This window comes from Aegilops tauschii, chromosome 7 (genome assembly GCF_002575655.3).
Source record: "Aegilops tauschii subsp. strangulata cultivar AL8/78 chromosome 7, Aet v6.0, whole genome shotgun sequence".
Classification (NCBI taxonomy): domain Eukaryota; kingdom Viridiplantae; phylum Streptophyta; class Magnoliopsida; order Poales; family Poaceae; genus Aegilops; species Aegilops tauschii.
In genome coordinates, this window is record NC_053041.3 from 169,236,428 (window position 1) to 169,244,569 (window position 8,142).

At 41.4% G+C, this 8,142-nt stretch overlaps 1 long non-coding RNA gene across 1 annotated transcript; it reads right to left on the reverse strand.

Annotated features, from left to right (window-relative positions):
* Positions 1-355: 355 nt before the first annotated feature.
* On the reverse strand, positions 356-4,477 carry LOC109731698 (uncharacterized). Its single transcript, XR_002225175.4, has 6 exons — positions 4,263-4,477; positions 2,912-2,978; positions 2,767-2,823; positions 1,749-1,996; positions 1,531-1,624; positions 356-795 (listed from the first exon to the last, which is right to left on the reverse strand). It is a non-coding gene; the product is annotated as an uncharacterized lncRNA (long non-coding RNA).
* Between the last annotated feature and the right edge of the window lie 3,665 nt (positions 4,478-8,142).

Here is an 8,142-nt window from a genome sequence, read left to right on the forward strand (position 1 = left end):
GAATTCCCTCCCATGTGTACACGGCAGCGAGGGCCGCCAGGATCTCGAACACATATAAACTCCATGGTCAATCGTGTAATCTCCATGTGCTTCAGGCCGAGGCCGCCATCGCCTCCATCTTGTGCGCCTCGTCCTCCTCCTCTCTCGATATGCCAGGCGGACGGTGATGGTTGGCTGCAGCGATGGGTTCCGGATTGATGCTTTACTAGTGGTTGGGGCGCCACCGCCTGAGACGAAGCTGGGCGGTGCCGGGTAGGAGGGGCCCCTTTCACGTTACTGGGTGTAGTTCACAATGTTATTACATGGTCAGCAATAAGAGAACGGTGGAAATGCAACACACTCATACCATGAATCAGCCTTAGGAGTCATAGATATTAATATGTCCTTGTAGTTTACATGAATGGCGACATAAAAGACAATTGTTCAAAAGCAACACACGCAACATAAAAGCGAAGGTACAATAGGAGCATTTTCATCTCTTGTTGTGAAAAGGATGTCGTGCCTAAAGATAGAAATGCACAAGTATCACATATTATTGACACCGCTTATGTTGCTTAGGAAACAGAACATAGAGAAAGAAAATGGGGGATAAGATCGCTTCCACCAATTCCAAGCGAAGATAAACCTGAATGGACAAGCACATATATTAAGAAAGGATATAATTTAAAGTATAGAATCACTTTTTGTAAGCCAATTCCCATAAGGCTATGATGGGAAGGAGGTCGGGAGGACGGCGCCGCATGACGAGCCCTATCCATGCCGAACGACCTCATGATATACAGCCTCCGTCGCTCACTATTCAATGCCCATAGAAAAATCAGGATTGTAGTAGACATGTCTTAGGTAAGATACATATGTGTAAATGTAAAGTTTTACTAATCAAGCATGCACTTAATGAAAGTACCTATTATACATAAAAGGGAAGTAATTGAGATAGATGCTGGGTTTTTTTCTTAGAAGGAAGTTGGTCATCAAATAGGCATAGATAATCAAATTTGGAATATCTCCAGGAACATCTAATTTTTGAAACTCATGGCAATATGTAGTACACGTGTGTTAGGTCAGATAGAAGATATGCACAAATGTAGAGATTTAGTAATGAAGCATCCAGTGAACAAAAGAAACAATTATACATGAAAAGAAACTATGTGGGCTATGCATATTTCAGTGTCATGTAACTTATGTTACAGAACAAAACCAAGCTAGTAAGCAATCCATTGTGAAATCTTCATGTGGTAAAGAACATTTGTAGATTAACATGAAATAAATATTATTGTCTGAGCACAGGCAATCATGCTGATACATTTAGTGATTTATTTAAGCAGTAATAATCAGTCTATATTGATGTTCAATTAGTGGGTAAGAGGTATTGAGTAGAATCGATTTGTTTAACGCATGACATGAATGAATTATGCAGCTATCTGGGGGCTTAAGCCATTGCATTAACAGAGGCAATAGGTCGAAACAGAGAAATAGTTGAATTTTAAGTAACACATTAGAGGCGTTGAGAGCAGAGAAGGAGACAGTCACCTTGTCAGATCCATGAGGATGAATTGAGGGAGAGGGGACAGGAGCAGCACGCGGTAGATCCACTTTCAGGCTAGCTGCCTCCTCACAGATACTTCTAGATATGCATTGTAATAGTCAGACCACACAACATACAAATCTCAAGAGCGCATTATTTCTTTATTTCTCAATAATTCACAATAAATGATCAAGCATCTATATGCATGTACCAAAGCATTTACCTTTGTAGGAGCTTCCCAACTTTGCCTTCTGAGTTGTACGGGCTCTTCCATGGTCAAAACTCCATACCACCTTCGCCGCCACCAACGATGACCGATCCCAATCATTGAGCCGAGCCCGGAGGCCGTCAAAGGGACCGCCATCTCCCTAAAGCGACGGGTTGCCCTAAGATGGTTGAGACCAAGTCGATGGGCACACGCTAGTGAAACCTAGCCCATCTTAAAACTTTGAACCTAGCCCGTCTTCAAACCTAGCAGAAGACCAAAGCAACAAATTTAGAATGAGGGACTGGTTAATTGTATTTTTTAAACTTCGCGCGGAGAACTGAAAACTTCTTCTTCTTTGCGGAAACGTAAACCAAAGCACATAAACGCATGATATAAAATCAAGAAGATCTGCATGTAAAACTTCTATACTGCATAGTCTCTTGACATGTATAATTAGTATTTAAAAAATGACAATGTAAAGCAAAGAAATTGGCAGCAAGAGAAAGAGCTAGCTAGCAAATAATTAGATGCAGACCAGGTTATCAGTTAGACACAGACCAGGTTATCAGTTAGACAAAGAACAGAAAATAGAACAAAGGATCATAAAGCAATCCTTCGTGGTGAGATACCCCTTAATTTTTCTCGAATTTGGAATGAACTTCTTTACACACAGCAACTGAGTATATTTGCATGTAATGTTGTACCAAGGATGGACAAGTGATGAACATGAACTGAATCATAAAATCCGTATAATTTGCATTGTTTGCTTTCTAGGACAAAGCAGAATCACGAGCAACTAAAATACAGTCAAGTAAGTCGAAAGCACTTAATAAGAGGTCTGACATCGGGCATATGCCATGGAAATATAGTAGTAAGCCAAAATGGACATTTTTGTTGATTCCTATCTTTTACATCTGTAAGAAAGAGCATGGAATCTCAGTGGTGTGCGGCTAACACATAATATTTATCAGAGCATGCCACTGTCAGACAATAACCAGCTGAGACATGTAGGATATAAAGAAATTTACCACACCTCAGCATCAACAAGTGATTCGTCATCGTCAGTGTAGACCATGTTTGACACCAAAGTCTAGGAAATAAACACAAAAGGCAGATGTTAAAACTGTAAACAGGGGAAAGATTAAGCAGCATTAGCTTGGACAAGGAAAATCATATACTTGTATTAAGCGTGGCAAGAACTCCCGCAGTCCTTCAGGGGGCATGCTAACATCACAATACGCTGACCTGAAAAGGTTTACTTATAGTTAGTCCTATAATACAACACAGTCAGTCAGTAATGTCATCAATGACTCATAGTTTATTTTGAACTTGAAGGGTGTCAAGCAAATAAAATGTTGGAATACATAGACATGAGCACCAATCAGATGTAAAATATTATAGTATGAAGTTTAAAATTGACAATTTAAATTTACCATATCATGCCTGTTAATCTTTGGTTAGCTTTCTGTTGAAGTTCGAACAGACAGGGGAGACTCAAAAGGGCCATCACGATAAACTCCATGCACTACAACAAACACCCGCAGCTCAAATATACAACTTCATACGGCCAAATTAGTTAGCCAGTTAGGATAGCATCGTCATATGTTATGAGCTGACATTCATTTGTTTAAAGGGAAAAATAACCCTCTGCACAGAAGTTCCAAGTGCTTCGGTTAGATAACAACATTTAATCATTTAGCACACCAAAGGGCTTGGCCTGTAATTGAACATGTCCATAATTACTTGATTAGAACTGTATAATGCATCTTATACAAGGCCTGTCTACTTCTCATTTAAGAATGTCACAGCCAGCCACAGTAATTGGCAGATTCATAAACTATTGCTTAAGGTGCATCATCAAACCTAGCTCATCTTAAAAAATTGAACCTAGCCCGCCTTCAAACCTAGCAGTATAGCAAAGCAACCAATTTAAAAGGAGGGACTGGTTAATTTTTTTTAAATCGGCATGAAGAACTGAGTACTTTTTACTGGGTTATCTTCGTACTGCATCTTTAGCTGATGGGTACTGTTCCCTTGGTTGTCAGATCTGAACCTTATAAGAAAAGAACATGTATAGTTCTTTTAGCAAGTATGCATATAAGCATCCCGAAACAACACACAGAAGAGGGTATGTTGTCTCAGGATCCATACATGTGCCGCATCCTACCTCATGCATTAACACAATCTTCGCTGCACACTTTTCAAGAAAAGCTAATTTCACATTAGCTCCGTCTCAATCCGGTACTACTTCAGAATTCGAAGAAACTTAGAGAGGCAGATCACACTTTGTTTTGTCTAATGCCAAATTTTAATCATACACTATGAAGCTGCAAAGTTGAGAGACGTCCAGCAGATTTCTGAATTTAATTAGTGTGACTACTTGTTGGAAAGAGATGATCATCATATGACAAAACAAATACCCAATATATGTTCCCATCACATCACACAACCAAGATGTGCAATCAAGCATGAGGTTGCAATGCAATGCAAGAACAAAGGATTACGGTCGGTTGGGTGGGTTGTGGTCACCTGTGACGAGGACGGTGAGCCCGGCAGCATTCTCTTCTCCGCCATGGACAGTCTGACGCCTGACTTGCCGGAGATGAGCGACAAGATACCCATTTGGTCCTCAATCGACTCCCTAACAAAAGTGAGTCCATAAATAGGAGGTAAAAAAAGAAACGGAACAGAGTTTGAGTCCCCAAGAACCACATAACAACCAATTCAAAAAAAGAAAGAGCCACGAATCAATTCTCACCTGATAGCTTGATTGTTCACAAGGGCATAGCGCAAAATCAAATCCATGAGTATGTATGTGTGGGCTTCAGCCATAAATATGTGGACAAAATTTAAGCACCGGCTAGAACCACACAAAATCAGATCAAACCATGCAACGGTGAGCTCGTGAGACAGCCATGCTGCAGGTTGGCCTTAGAACACACCAAGGGACCACACAGATCAGCACAATAATTGAATAAAACATGACAACGAGAGCACACCTTGACGCGACATAACAACGAACAGGCTATAAGCGGGTTAACATCAACAACAAATCCATGAACATCATCACAACAAGAACAACCATCTATACAGCCGCACATGACCAAGCGGCCAACCTGAACTGGAGATGCCGGCCATCTCATTTGTAAAGCCGAAGAGACCGGAAACACACGAGGCAATGACGCTGAGAAACACGCACTTCACATAAAGAGTAATCTAAACGCTTTTATATTAGTTTACGGAGGGAGTACCGGTTATAGAGATATATGTACATTATTATATACTAGCAACTAATCCTTAGCTAGTAGCAAACCTACTCGTGATTGATTCACGTTCTGAGCCGGACTATATGAGATGGCGCGAAGACAAAGAGATCCAGGTTATGCGATGTACGGTAAAAGTACTTTTCAATATGGACGACCGATAAAAAAATTAAAAAGAAACCCTCCACCTCTTAAATCTCAAACGTCGATCTTTATTATTAATGTAAAATCAACGGATATCAAAAGATGACGTATGAAGAACTATGAAAACTCCCTCCCTTTAATATTAGGTAAAGAAAAATAAGTTGCCATGCTACATATAATAAAATTGCACATGGCAAGTTCAGAAAAAAAAATCCCCTCTAAAAATAGGGACTTTTTCTTTCATAAAATGAGAAATACGCGAATCAATCTGTGGTTGGATGGTTAGAGGGACTGTGGTATCCCAGCCCACAAGGGTTCAAGTCCTAGTGCTTGTATTTATTCCTGAATTTATTTTAGAATTTCGGCGATGCGCATTCAGTGGGAGGAGACGTTCCCGTTGACGACGAGATGCCTTCGGTCAGTCTTTCAAAGGTGCTTATAGGCGTAGGGTGTGCGTGTGTGCATTTATAGGGGTGAGTGTATGCACGTGTATATGAGCATTTGCGTCTGTACTGTGTTAAAAAAAGAAATATTTTGAGGTAAAAACGAATTTAAAAGAACATTCAAAGGATATCTAGCAAACTTTACTGCATTTTATCATAAAAAACAACTTGGTTCAGTGGTAAAAGCCTATCTCACTTGGAGGGCGTGGGTCAATTGCTGAAGATTTTTTTTGGGAGGTTCAGATTAGATTTCTTTTTTAGCATTTGCACCCACCTCCCCCGCCCCCAAACACTGAAGACTTGTGTTTCGCCCCCTAGTGATTTTCGGCTAGCTCCGCCACTGCTCATGGTAGAAGACTGATCTCTTTTTCCCGGTGGAGTAAATGCACTGTAAATTAGCCGCAGATTTAGGCCGCCTTCAGTCAGATGCACTGTAAATGTAAATAATATCTTTTGCTAATTGGGTCTTTTTCCTTGATAAATTGCAAGGGGAATGAAAACATCTTTTAGCCTTTTAAGTGTATCACGCAAAGAGCAAGTGAATAAATCATAACTTAGTTTGACTGTAACCAGCTACGACATTTGAAAAGTACAAAACATTAAAAAGTGTGTTTAGCATTAAATAAGTTTGTTCTTGAATTTGATTACCCATTCCCATCCAATAGTAACATAAGAAAAGAGACGAATACATTCTAGGCAGAGATTCTTTCCTAGATCTTATTCCCATCCAATAGTAACATAAGTTGAAAGTGTTGGTTCCATGTTATGTGCTATCACTTGGTAGAGGTGCGTGATCTTCAATATAAAGGACAGCGAACCCTATTCAACAATTAATAGAGTTCAGGGAGAAATATAGAGACTATTTTAATAGCTCGAAATTGTTTTAAAGTAGAATAATCATGCATACACTATCAAGCCAAAAAAGAGAGGGAATCGGGATTTGGCACCTGTTACGTGAGCATAAATGTATTTGAGTGCAGAAACATCTGGCAAACAGCACTGCATAGAAGAAGATATTTGATGATAAGTGATAACATAAGTTGTCAGAACTGAATTAACCTAATACAAAGAGCAGAATCAGAAAATAAATGAGATCGTGTTGATTACTAATAGTATGTCCACCTTACGAAGCATGCAGTAGCAAAAGTGTGTGTCGTACAGCCGTATAACTATTACTGCAGCTAAAAGAGAGGTCAAGGTACTACCTTCTAGCCTGCCGTTGAGTATGCGATGTTCAAGCTGAAATTAATATACCGCGGGCACCAAAAAAGAATGTTGGAGTTGTGTCGAATATAGTGTACGAGATAGGTTACAGTTGGACTTGTAGTAGTGTTGTGTTGAAATAGAATATGGAGCCTCCTAATAGGACACTTATATCCTAGGCCTCTTATATATAGCGGGGCTAGACACACGATGTAACCCATGCCAACTTAATAGCACAGGAACGCAGGGGAAGCCAGCAGCGTGTGCCGGCGTCCAGGGCGACCTGGTGCGGTATTGTAGCGGTGTCATGGGGAGAAGCGCTCATAGTCAGGCCACAGGGATGTAGCCATATCGGTGAACCTCGTTAACAAATCTCGATGTCGTGCTCGTGTGATTGCTTGGTCCTCGGATGATTGACGGTATGCCTCGGATTTATTCTAACAAGTGGTATCAAAGCAATGTTTAAAATCGAGACGGATCATGTTGATTTAAAGGAAGTATCGAGTTTGAGATGTAGCTGACTGCGATGGGCGGTGTGGTTCTCGACGAGATTGGATCAGCGGAGCGCGTGCAAGAAGCAGTCGCGTGGTTGGATGCTTTGCAGTGAGTTGCGGCCTTGTAGCAGCAGGTCGTGCAGTCGATTCGGCAGATCGGGCGAGTTCTTGGTGAGATCGGTCATCGGTTCATGCGTTGACTCGGCGAGATGCGAGCGACAGTAGCGCGTGGCGGCGGTACAGCCGGCTAGCGCGTGGAGGCCTGTTTGTTCCTGGCGATCGGCCGCGTGTGGCCCATACGTGGGCAGGGCCCAATAGCAGCGGCAGCTTGGCATACACGGAGAGCTGGACTCACAACTGGAAAGGTTTCATACGAGATTTGTTTTGGACCAAAAAGAGGACCGGGTCCTCGTGTACGGCATGGACGGAGGCAACAGAAAAAATCAGCAAAGGAAATCCATCGAGCGATACGTACTAGCTGGGACTTTTTTTTTTAATTTCAAAAAGAAAAGCTGGGACCTTTTTTTTTTTGAAAAGCATTGCTTTTATTACTTAACAGTGTCGGGGTATATCCCCCGCAACACTAGCAGCCACATTGGCTGGTACATCGGACTCAAACTTCACATACTTGTTCGCTGGGTATATACGGCCAGTCTTGGCCAACTCATGTGCAACTGAATTTGCACTACGACGACAAGCCTCTACTACATAAAAAGAGAACCACATCTTCAATTGGAATTTCGTATCCTCGATGACAGCTGCATACTAGCTGGGACATTGACAAGGCAAAAGCTAGCATTCGGAGTTGGGCTTAGGAGCTACGCCACGTGAGAAGACCAGAGGGTGTTTTGCGTTGATAGCT